Source organism: Typopeltis vanoorti, chromosome 2, assembly GCF_054136105.1.
Source record: "Typopeltis vanoorti isolate ZY-2024b chromosome 2, IOZ_Tvanoo_1.0, whole genome shotgun sequence".
Taxonomy (NCBI): domain Eukaryota; kingdom Metazoa; phylum Arthropoda; class Arachnida; order Uropygi; family Thelyphonidae; genus Typopeltis; species Typopeltis vanoorti.
This window is the reverse complement of record NC_143550.1, coordinates 105721897-105734304: the sequence shown is the minus strand read 5'-3', so window position 1 is coordinate 105734304 and position 12408 is coordinate 105721897.

Here is a 12408-nt window from a genome sequence, read left to right as displayed (position 1 = left end):
GAAGTTTATTGTCGTCCCATAGTCCATAATAAATTCGTTAAGATGTCAGGAAACATTCTTAACAGAAGTTTTCCAGATTAATGGCATGGCATTGAACACCATGACAAGGGATACTAATCCAAACCAGGATTAACATTTCCACACCATAACACCGCCTTGATTGAGACAGCTTTCAGCTCTGGAAGTGAAACGCCAATCCAATTTATATTGTCTATCCAGTTTATTCTAGGTCTTCCTCCTCTTTTTTGAGTTCCTGGAATAAGTCCTGTAAGAACTTGCATTGAGAGGCCATTAGATTTCTTGATATATTAAGTCAGGTGAGTTGTTTCCTTCGAATCTTTGTTATGACGTTCTTTTGGACAGGCCAAAGAACTGATTGTCTGTCTTACTTTGAGTTTGACAAGTTTTTTTAGTTTATAATACTTTTAGGAGATGCTGTAGCACCTCCTAAAAGTATTATAAATTGCCATTAATCTTTACATCTTCTTTTAACAGAGCTTTCTTTCCAGAGAATCTATGATAGTACCATTTGAAGTTACGACTAAGTTCAAACCACGTTTCATTTCCAGTCTAATAGACATCTTCGGTCATTCAATGCGATTTGTATTGTTTTCAACTGCAAGCCATATTCAAGGGGGACAATTTGAATACTTTGGGGGGGGGGGGTAATTAGAAAATAATGCTGAATTCGTCACCTCATCACTGATATACTCAAAACACTCACCATTGTCGGCGGGGGGGGGACATCAAAATCTTTGAGGCGTTGAGGTGGAGCATGATCCAAAAAACTAGTATTTGGGAAATACTCATTACACGAATGGCGATTTTCACCAAGCCATTTGAAATTCACACACAACAAGAAAATGCTGTTCATTTTCAAGAACAATTCTCCGATGAACTGGTGCTCCGAAACTTTTGACGTAGTAATGTATATGAAATGGAAGTTTGTTTACCTTAAACGCACACATTATGGTTAGAGGATGTCGCTTCAATATTAATAGTTCTTTTATCACCATAATGTCGATCTTTTCCTGCAACATCAATCAACCTACTTTAGACCCTTCTTAAGAATTTCCGAGTAACTAAAGAAGTTCTTCTTGAAAACCTTGCAACCCTCCCATACACTTCACTTAATCGTTCAATGTATCTCTCGTTATCTTGCCCATTTTAAAAAAAAATCTTAATATTTTTCTTATCAAGTTAAGAGGCGAGCGATTCTCCACTTTGATTTCACGCTAGGCCACTTCGCATAATTCGACCTTTTCCCTCTTCACGTGAAGCAAATATATAAACACAAAGGGGTGAACTCCCTTTCTTTTTTTTTTTTTTTTTTGCTTCTGTGATTGATGACGTAACTGCCGGGCTTTAGGTAATAAATGGTTTCTTAGAGTCGTAAAACCTTGACGATGAATCTTTGCTATAAGTCATTACAGATGTGACAAGCGAATGGGAAAACATGCACTCAATGTAATTAGACGAACGAAATTTCAAAACTATTGGAAATAAAAAAAAAAAGAAGAGCGTGGCACTGTGTAAATCTAGTGACACCAAATGATAGTCTTCGATCATCAGAATGTCTAAAACGTAGTTAAAGATGGCGTATTTTTCTAAGCAATAAATGCGTGAAGTGCATTATATGAGGGCAGATGCGATGTATCGAGAGATAATGAACTCGATTTCTTCAACTGGTATTTGGAATTATGAATCCCAGTTGAAGAAATAAAAGACAATTTGAATACTAAACTGATGTGTTATAGTGCTTAGAGAAAACTGGAAGAGAAAAACTGATCAGCAGAACGGATATAAATGGAAAAAAAAAATGAAGGATGCAGAAAGGGGTTTTTTTTTGGATGCGATAGATGAGATTTTTTTACGGATGGAGGTAAGCGTTAGTTGGAGAAGGGATATCTAACGGTTTCTGAAGATACTGGGCATCATCAAGCGTAAGGACGATGAGTTTTTTTTTTTTTTTTCATGAAAAACAAAACAAAGCTGAGTTTAGTTGCATTGAACCTAAGTAGGTTGTCATAGGAAAACGGGAATAACAAATAATACGAGAAGTTACTACTGCATTAGTCACAGAAAGGAAGTATCGGCCGTTTTTATTCTGTATTAAGGCTGAAATGTTACGCAGTTAGATCTAAGTTTGAAACATTAACAGCAGCTTGTTCTAAATGATCTTAGTACACACTTTTCTAAGGGTTTCTTACCTTCAGAATACATTATGGAGCATATCGAAATGAAGTACTGAAAATATTTTTTAAAAAAAGTGTGTAGTGTGACGTTATGAATATGATACATCAACACACGAAACATCAACGATATATACTGGGTATTTTTGCTTTACAGAATAGTGAATCACTATATAAAATATTTCGTTGTTCTGTGCATTTGTGGTGATGATTTTGAAAAAACGTCTCCAAGTTGCTTCTGTTATTCTGGGGGATATGTTTATCTCTTCATATTCTATCGTTTTTATAAGAATCCTTTAAACAAAACCTTATAATCCTTATAAAAAATGGCTGAAAAGTTTCAGAATAATTATAAAGATTTCCTTATTGATTTGCCATTCAGAATCCCAGATAACAGTTATTAACCTCTCCTTGCTTGTTTAATAGCTTTCATCAGTCCGGTTATTTACTTTAAATAAAACAAAACAAAATGCGTGTATACATACACAAAGGATGAGTGAAGTCTTTTCACTCATGCTGAGGTAAAGTTGAGATTTATCTCGATCGTAACTGATATTCTTTAACAATAAGATAACTAAAACATTTATGATTCATGTGTGCATTTTATCTGTCAGCTATATGCATTTTAGGCTAAGGTACGTAACAGGAGTTTCATCGAACTAAGAAATACCATCCATCACACAAACTCTGTTGTAAAACGTATAAAAATTCCTCATATTAGGGAAGAGATTCTAATTCAAGGCGGCTTTCCATCTGAGACATGCATTGTTCCGACTACGCCACGGGGGGATGCTTTTAGTTCTAAATGGCATCACGAATAGTAAAGTGTGCTGGCGGAAGACACACACACACACACACACACACACACACACACACACACACACACACACACACACACACACACACACGCACGCACGCACTCACACACACACACACACACAGAGAGAGAGAGAGAGAGAGATTCTTTCGTTTTACCGCACTGAAAATGATTAAATATGAAAAAAAAAAAAAACTGTTATACAAGTAAAAAAATATTTTTAAAGAAATGGCTATCTACCTCTATTATAACAGTGATTTGAAATTCTTCTTGTGAAAGTGAATAAGAAACATTTTAAAAAATACTTCCTCCGATTAATATACTCATCGGAATACGTCACCAAGTTTGTTTTTTTTCTATGCACAGAAAGATAACTGCAGATGAGGGGAATTAAACCACTATAGGTCAACGATTGTTAGGGGGAACGATTATTAATGAAATCACTCATCCATATTCTCTGGATATTCGATTGTTCCTTAATTTATCGTTCCCGGCGTTGCCCTTCATCAGATTCGTCTTCCAGTTTTTTTTTTTTCTCTTTTGCGATAACAGTTCCATTTAATGACGATTCTAAAAAGGCTTAATTCAAACTCTCTACAGCAATCTGAAGAGATGAATGCCTTTTTAGGGTATCTAACAGCTTTAGTTTAGATAAAAGAATACGCAAAAAAAAAAAAAAATTGCTCTGCAACTCGTGAAGGCGCAAAATTCTTAAACCTATGTTAAATGATGCATGGCGAGACTTGTGTGGCAGGAAAAATCAATTTATCTTCATTCTCTCGTGTGCCGATACAGTGAAGGAACTTTGTTGCTGACGAGACACATTTTTTCACTGCCACGCAAGGTGAATTTAAGGACAAACTCACTCGGTGCGGTTTACAGAAAACTAAACGCTACTCTGAACTTTACACACACACACACACACACACACACACACACACACACACACACACACACACACACACACACACACACACACACACACACACACACACACACACACACACACACACACACACACACACACACAAAGAGAGAGAGAGAGAGAGAGAGAAAGCACATCCCAGCCGGTATATGCCCCTCCTTACAGCAGCAGCAGCAGCAGTAGCGATTAAGGAATCTTGACACAGAAATACTGCCCTTAGGAAAACCAGGTACTTCCCTCCCACATGAAAGCTGTTCAGTTGTTACGTAATACAACACTGCGTAGATGCTTCTTAAACATCGTGTTCGTGGAGAACCCAAACAAGAGAGATAAATATTTAAAAAGCTAACAGAAAAGAAATAAGTGGCAAAGGGAAATAAAATATATTGATGGAAATAAGATAGACTCTCGCGGTATTCCCTGCTTGATGAGAACGGATGCTGGGGGGCAAAGTGAAACGTAGGAACATCAACGTGTGCCGTTGCCTTGGCAACGGGAAAAACGCAGATGGACCGAGTAAGGAAAAGACATTGATCAGTACGGAAAGAATGCGAATAGCATAAGAAAAAGTACTTGAAGAAACAAGTAGAAAGAAAATCTAAAAGCGATATATGACCATTAACATTAAGGAAATTTTCTGTTTCTATTGTCGCATTCAAGTCTTCATTTAACAGGAAAACTTCGATGCAAACACAACAAGAAACAAATGGAATCTATTTGTCTGAATATGATATAAGAGGCATCGGATTTTGACCTTTTTTTCCCGTTTCTTGTTGTGACACTTCACCTCAAATATTTTTTTTTCTGATACTAATTAAAGGGAAGTGGCGTTACCCTCTAATGAGCAGTAACTGGCTGTGCACAGGTGGATAATTACCGTAATAGTGTCCGGAATGAACTTACACAGATTGTGAAATCTCTAGTGACTTGTGCTCTTTAAGTGATTAGTAAGAAAGGTCACTTCTTGGCGTAAAAGATAAATACTTGTTACTTTATCAACAGTCAGCTCAGGACCTGCTTTTTGAAACCTCACTTTACAGTGTCAAACTCTCTCCCCATACGCTGGCGTGACTTACTGAGAAAAATAAAGATCAAAAGAAAGAAACAAACTTCTTAATACGTCTTGGTTGTCTTTGAGTCTAATGGCTAATTGGTTTTCTTTTATCCTAAATTTCTCAATCCTATTGGGTTTTATCCAATTTGCCTTTTTCCCTTGAGTCGGAAAATTCTTTTGCCTTGTAAGGTTCTTCCCTAACTCAGCTGAGGGGCTAAGTGTTTGTGCAATGAAGAAATATTCTAGCTTGACAATCCAAAATATCAGGGGAATAAAACGCAAAGAAAATGTTTTCAACAGTGCGTAGTCAACTCAAAAGTAATACGTAGTGAGCGTATATTATTGTTTATTTATTTATTTTTTTATTCCAGCGATACTCTATCGCCATTATTCCGTCCTGTAGTGGTTCTCAGTAAGATTTGCAAAATACCTCTCTAAGAGTTTTAGTTTTGGGAAGAGATAGAAGTCAGAGGGAGCCAAATCTGGGGAATAGGATGGATGTTCCAACAATTCATAGTGCAGATCCCTTAATTTTCCCATTGCCAAAACACCTTTGTGGGGAGGTGCATTGTCCTGATGAAATTTTTTTTTTTTTAATTTTTTTTTTTCTGCAAACCGGGTCTTTTCTCACAAGTTTTTCTTCTAGTTTGGTTAAAAGATCGGAATAATATTTCGCGGTTATTGTTTTACCCTTTTCAAGATAATTAATAAACAAAATCCCAAAACACCGATGCCATGCCCTTTCCTGCTGATGGAACCGACTTTGTCTTCTTTGGCGCCGAACAATCGGCTTCTGTCCACTGTTTTGACTGCCGTTTGGATTCTGGTGTGTGATGGTGAATCCAAGTCTCATCCATAGTAATAAATCGACGCACAAAATCAGTTTTATTCTTATTAAAACGCTCCAAGCACTGATCAGAGATTTTCATGCGATTGCGTTTTTGATCTGCTGTGAGCAAACGCGCCACCCATCTTGCGCAAAGCTTTTTCATTTGCAATTCTTCATGCAAAATATATCCTGCACGTTCTTTTGAAATGCCTATAGTCTCAGAAATTTCATGCATTTTAACTCGCCGGTCATCCAATACCATATCGCGCACTTGATCAATGATTTCTGGTGTTGTTTCAATTTTTGGACGTCCTTCACGTGAATCATCTTCAAGGCTGGTATGGCCACGTTTAAACTCGGCGGCCCACTTCTTAATTGTCGAAAACGAAGGTACAGAGTGCCGATAAACTTTTATGAACTTCGAATGAATTTCTTTTGGCGTTAAACCTTCTTTTAGAAAGAATTTTATAATCGCACGATACTCAATTTTATCCATTTCAAGGGATACAGACAACACTTTTGCTTCAGACAGCTGTATGAAACAAAGTACTTGATAGTATTACTTGGAATTTCACACGGATGCTTATGACAGATGTACCAACTTAGAAAGAAAAACAAATTCTTGCCGATAGTATTGCCACCTATGGTCGAGGCCGAGAACTTTTCAATTAGTTTTATAACAAAAACGTTTAACCGGACACGTGAATAAATAGCATGTTAGCATCATATATAGTCCAGAAGAGAGAGAGAGAGAGAGAGAGAGAGAGAGAGAGAGAGAGATGACAAATAATTAAAAAGAGAAAACGTTTTAGGTAATTCATGGATGATTCCTTGCGAGGAACAACATCATTATAGGAAATGTTAGAAGGAAGTAAAGAAACAAAAGGGCAGTTTCTTAACTAAGATTCGTCTATTGTTGTAAAGTTATTTCGTAAAACTTTAAGAAGCACAATTTTAATAATTTTCCATTGTTCTCTGTAAGTTTCTGCACCGCTGAGTAAATTCCATCCAGTAAGATTAATTAGCAAGTAATTCTTAGTCCTAAATAACAATTTAAGTCTGACAATACAGCAGCAGCCAGAAAACTTTAAGATGTTTTACTAACTTATTCGAAGAGTATCAGCTACTTAGGAAGGCGGAAAGTAGAAGGGGAGAGCTGATGGATTCGTGCATCTTATCTCTAAATAGACGCTAAACCTTGAAATTGCACACTCCAAGTAGCATTCGAGATTTTAAGTTTCTTTATGGGTTCACTCACAGTACAATCGGCATCTCTCTGCTCTTGTACTATTAACGCTCAGTTAGAAGTGGTGGAAAATATTGACTTTTCTAGTGGATACCATCCATCACCATGGTGACAGGTTCTTAATAACGCACTTCCTGACTCTTAATAGAACCGTAACTTAAAACGACATGGTTGCTGCCTAAATATAACTTCATTAAAACTCGGTGGTTTAAGTTTTAGTATTTAAGAAGATGAGGATGAATTTGTGAAAATGAATTTTGTGACAAGTCAATAATCAGAAGCATAATTAGAAAAATGTTAAGAATTCAAATAATTAGAAGAATAAATCTGACGTATTAGATCATCAGAAAATGAATGAGCCTGAAAAATACGATAATCAGAAGAATTAGACAGTTAACGATTGGAAATAATTCCGAAAAAATGCAAAAAAAGTAAAATAATTAGAAAAATTATAAAAATCAAAAACACAATTGTTCAAAAATAATTCGAACCGTTGCAGGTCGAATGTAGAATTTATATTTCGACTTCGAAAGATACTTTACAGGATACTTGGTATGGTGTTTAATACTGTGCAAACTTTCTGAAATGGTGTGCCATAAACTTTGGCCATCTCTAAGAAGGAAAAAAAAAAGTGTCTGATTTGTATCTGTTTCGAAATTTTTACAGTTCATAAATTCACTCACGTTTTGCTCGTATTCAGTACGTATAAATCCGTCTGTCTACGCATGATTTACACTTGTCACTTTACTATCGTTTGTAACATCTCGCGTGCATGCTATCTCAGCACGAGAGTGAGTTGCTGCATTTTGTCCGCGCGCAATGCTTCCACGTGTAGAATGGTGTCTTGGAGGTTACCGGCTGCCATGATAACAGCCATTTACAGTCACAGCTAAACGGTGTGGAAAAAAAAAAAAAAAAAAAAAAAAAGAAGCAAACTTAAACGGTTATTGATCATGGGCGTTGACTTTTTTTAAAAGTATTTTCGGAAGATTTAAATAGATCCACGGGGTTTGTTCCAGTCATATATTAGAACCATAGCAAAATTTAGAACAAAAAGATACGAAAATGAATTGGGTGTTAGAAATAACCAAAATGCAGGATTTTAATAAATAGTTATTCTGCATGTGACAAATTATCCAATGGCTATCTGATTTCACACGCTAATGTCTAAAAAACTCAGTGTATTATGTCTGTTAATTTTCTGATTTTCGGAATAAAACTCGCCGTTTTCGAGAAGGGATCTTTCCACCTCCGTATGAAGCTATCTGAGTTGAAAAGGTCTTATAAAGTTCTTTCTTTATAAGGATCTTTATTGATAAGCTTTTTGATGCGCTGTTTTTTTTTTTTTTTTTTTTTTGTCCTTCAAATAGAAGACGGAAAAATTCTCTATAAACGGGTTTGCAACCATCAAAGATAGTGGAGATAGTCCATTGCTGGATTGTATTCTTGACTGCGTATCTTAAACTTTGTCTTTCGAGGAGATTATACTGATCATATTTTTATTTGAAAACATGATCAACAAGAACTATATAAGTTTCTCCTCTTCCTTAAACTGTTGCCATCAAAATATCTGGTTTATTATCAATATTGAGAGCAACAATAAATATAAGAAATTACCGTCTTAGGCTTACGATTAACAAACTTTCTATATATTAATTTTTCCTTGCATTAATACACGTTTTATTGATGCGACTACTGGATATAAGTAGTTAAACATGCCAGAAATACGATTTCTATGAAATCTCCTGAAATAAAATAATAATAATAGTAATAAATCCATTTATTCTCTCTTGAGAATAAATTTTCCTGATACCTTTATCAAAAACAATTTAAAAAATTGTTCTTGTTAAACAGTGTCACATGTTAAACAATGTTTCATGAATAACAAGAACAATTAAAGATTTTTAACGATGTCTCATAAAGTAAGAATAGCCTTTCTAGATATTCTAGAAACTTCCAGTGACTTCTTTTTTTTAACTCGAGATGGAATCTGACTGTTTCAAATGGGAGTCATTACAATACTACAATGGGTACACATTATCATATTCCATTGGAGTTTGCCATACTAGATTCAGTGTCTGTGTTGTAATTGGTTAGAATCCCCCCCCCCAAAAAAAAATCTATTATTAATTATTAGAAGTCAAACGAAATTTAGTTCTGATGCAGCGAATCAAGTTTATATGAGAGGACGTGAGTTTACACATTTTTCAAGCTTCGACTCTTACTAAAAGAACGTGAATTCATCCCGCTAATGTATTTCAATTAGCGATGAAGTTAACTTTTTTAAGATATAACTTGATAATAACATGCCTAAGTGATGAAGTTTGGGATTAGATACATCGTTATGGTTGTTTTATATGAATGAAAGACACCAGCAAATAATTAAAATGTATTCGCTAACTGTATTTCCTTTAGACATGTAATAAAATTTAAAAATATCCTGCTAACGTTATTTACTTATATTTTTAAATATAAGTGAACCTCATCTCGAATATAAAGGAACTTTTTAACGTATCTTGGAGTAATCTGGTAATAATAACCGAGGTAACGAGATCAACGGTAATCCTAAATCCCTTTTGTTTCTTTAATTTTCCATTCTCAGTTTACATTTTTGAGTAAGCAAAATGCACTGCTCAGCCTTCGTAGTTCAGTAGCGATGCTCTTCAACTCAAAAGAAAAAAATAAACTGAATTTTAGTCCCTTCTACCTGCTTGGTAGGATGAAAAATCTTGGTTTCAGTAGGAAAACCTTGCCATCCCATAATAATACTCTCTCCTATGAAGGTTGAATATTTTCCTCTCAAACACGAACAATTAGACGACACATCAGCCCATGAGATTTGTCGTATAATCAGTTAAGTTATAGAGACTCAAGTTACTTGACACTGAAAGGCCAATAAGGAATCAAAAGCAAAACGAATACACGCACCATAATTTCCAAGAAAAAGAATTATATAATTAATAAAAAGCTATTTTAAAGTTCGAATAGAAATAATTATAAAATGTACAACTATTTGTAATATAAACCTCTTATTTGTGGTCGGATTGGCCTAGTGGATAACCTACACTCTCCAACTAATAGTTGAAGAGTGTAGGTTATCCACTAGGATAACTAATAGTTGGAGAGTGTAGGATATGTTTTTCTGGTAATGAATTAACCTTTGGAATCTAATTAATGAATTAAATATTTTCGATATGTTATAGCATGCTTTTCAGTTTAATTAATTGATTTTATTATTATTATATGACACCTCCAGGGGTCCAAGGATTCAGCGAGGGAGGGCACCTGGTCTACAACTCCGTCTCCACCATTCAATCACCAACGACACAACCGACAGTATTTCCACAGACAATCAGAAACATCCATGCCCACGGCGGGATTCGAACCCGCAACCTTTTGGCTGGAGAGCGGATACGCTAACCACTCGGTCAACCAGGCCGGAAATGTTATTTTTAAAATTAAATTAATTTATTATTAACTAAATCAGGGATCGGCAACCTTTTCAGACTGGAGGGCCACATTCAACTTTAATTTTAATAATCGGGCCGCAAGCGTTTATTTAAGAGAAAATAGTGAGTGAAAATAAAAAACTTAAGTTATCAATTTTTATGTCAATCTTAAAACACACAGAAATATTTAAAGTACGAGATATGAAAATGAAACAAAATGAAAATTATTATCACGTAAAAACAAAGTAGTAATGTAGTGTATCCATCACAATATGTACATATGTCTGCCTGCTTAATGTGACTTTTGTGATTGTTTTTCCATTGCCAGATTATCTAGATTCACTTTATAACCTGAGGTTCAAATTCGAATCGAAGCATGCAATTGTTCATCAGTCAGCCGAGAAGAAATTTTATTTTTTCTAAAACTCATGGCAGAAAATGCTTATTTGCAAATGTAGGTGCTTCCAAATGCGACTATCATCTTTGCGAAACTGATTAATCCTTCAATTTTTTTTCTTTTTTGGTAAGCATCGATCAATGTCGACATTAAAAGCGTTCAAACATACGATCGCATTTCGATGCTATTTTTTTATGAACATCCACAAATCTTGTTGAAAATTCCGTTTGTAAATCTTCAATAATAATAGTATTTCCAAGTTGCACGGGAGATATCACGAAGTATAGGAATAAAATTATTTTAAACTTATTATTCATATTATAAAATGTATTATTTAAATAATTCAAAATACGGGACACATTACATCTAAGTATGGTCAACCTTTTATGGGCCGCCAAAAATGCACGTTTGAGCCGCAAGCAGCCCGCCGGTTGCCGACCCCTAAACTAAATAATAGCATAAAAATAAAAGAAACTCTCAATGCCTTTTCATTCCCCGTAGGAAGTAGGCGGCACTCTTTTAATTTTTTTTAAAGTTTAAATTAGTATATAATCATCCTCCATTGTTAGACGTGATTCGATAGCTGAGTTCACCTGTAGCGATGATTTGTAGTTACCGGTAACGAGAGTATGATCGACAGCTCATCTGTTCATCTAGTTTGTCCTTAACCTTAATTTGTTGGAATCATACTGAGAAACAGCATTAAAGTTTTTTTATCTAAGTTGTAAGGTTCAAATTCCAACTTATCTACTTGCTTGAGCCAAAAATCGACAAATTCGAAAACGAGTTGAAAAATAAATAAATACATAAAAAGTCCTAGAAACGTTTTCCAATTCTGCTAACAGTCTTTCTTACACACAGGCATCCGCTAAACAAGAAGTAATAAATTATAATTAAAACAAATAATAGAAAAAATAAACATATAGAAAAATATTTATAAACTAAAATATAATATAATATAATGATCATAAGTAAATTTTAAAAATTATAAGAAATATTAATGAGCTTTAAATGTAAAAATTAAAACTGAAAATATATTAATATATTTTAACATACGAATGTGATCACTGTAGGGAAAATGAAAAGATACGGGGAAGATGAAAAGCATTCTTGCTTTGCCCTTTAAGCCAGTCCTTTTAAGGACTTTAAGGATGATAATTGTTCGGTACACGGAATCGACCGTGAGATGCGGTGATTAATACCCTTGGAGAGTAATGGATGGCAATGCTGTAGCCAATGAAGTTCTAACTGAGCTCGGCTATTGCTGTTACCCTCCTGCCATGATCAGAGCTTTAATAGCTCAATAACACCTTATCCCTACACTGTCCTCTACAGATAACGGGGAATATGAAAAGCATTCTTGCTTCGCCCCTTTAAGCCAGTCCGTTTAAAGACTTTAAGGATAATTATTCATTAGTGACTCGAATATAAATTTGAATTACGAAGGAGAAATTTGAGTTATAATTATATTTAATGATCAAATTGAATACTATACGTGC